Source organism: Arachis ipaensis, chromosome B02, assembly GCF_000816755.2.
Source record: "Arachis ipaensis cultivar K30076 chromosome B02, Araip1.1, whole genome shotgun sequence".
NCBI lineage: Eukaryota > Viridiplantae > Streptophyta > Magnoliopsida > Fabales > Fabaceae > Arachis > Arachis ipaensis.
Window position 1 is genome coordinate 7807749 of NC_029786.2, and position 1219 is coordinate 7808967.

The window sequence follows — 1219 nt, forward strand, 5'->3', positions numbered from 1 at the left end:
TCATCTGTATTTTTTAGAGACATTTAAAAATGTTTTTTTTTTAATGATCAAAGTTTAGATTATTCTACTTGCTTTGTCACATGGATTGGTTTGTTTGGGTTTACTTGAATGAATGATTTTTCCATATATATATTTTTTTGTTTATATTTATCTGGCAAATAAGGTGAAGCCTAGTTAGCTAGCCAAACATTTTTTCCCTCTTAGTCTTTGCTGATTGGTTGGTGTATCTTGATTGACTACACAATTTTTTTTGGACCTAGTTCTCTAGCTGGCATCTCATGGAAATCATAGGAAATGACTAAGATTGATTATTTAAGGTTATACAAGTAGCAGATAGTAACAAGATATGGTATCTTAATAATTCTAATGGACATCTTTCTATTTAAATAGAGAGTATATATTCAAATAGTTCTCTGAAAAATTTTATATCCAAAATTTTTGTTTTTAAAAAAATTTATTAGGTTAAAGTTTTTGAACTTCTTAAAAATAAAATATATAGATCCTTGCATCATATTTTTAAAGATCTATTTATCAAATAAAAACAATAGATCTAAGGTAGAAATTTATATGTCTTATTTTTGTAAAGTTTAAAAATTTTAATGTAATAAATTTTTTTTGAGGATGAAAATGTTGGATGCAAAATTTTTTAAAAATCTATTTAAATATATACTCTTAAATATATTTAAAAATTTTTCGAATGTATCGATATATAATTAAGACAAACAATTAAAAAAATTTTACATAGACCATACCACTTTATTAAAAGTCTACTATTTTACGGTTCGGTTTTAAGTTAATTATTTGTTTGCTAGTATTATTCCTGAAAATTATTTGGCCATAATTTCACCATATTTTTTCACTTGTGTCCAATTATAATTTTTCTGCAATACAATTATCCCCAAAATAAAATTTAATGTCCATGTATTAATACAGTACTTTTTATGTCATGTGTACTAATTAAAATAATACTACACAAATAAATAATAAAAGTTATAATACGTGTTCAATGTTCATAACAAAATACAAGATTTTCATACTATTGTTAAAAAAATTATTTTCATTAATGATGACAGTGGTAGCATTAAAACGGTTATTATCTAAATAAATATGTTGGAATATTTATGTTTACTATGGCAGAGAAAAAAGGTAGGAGAACGATGATATTGGAATAAAAATATGTCTAAAATTTAATTTAATTTAATTAATATATTTTATATTA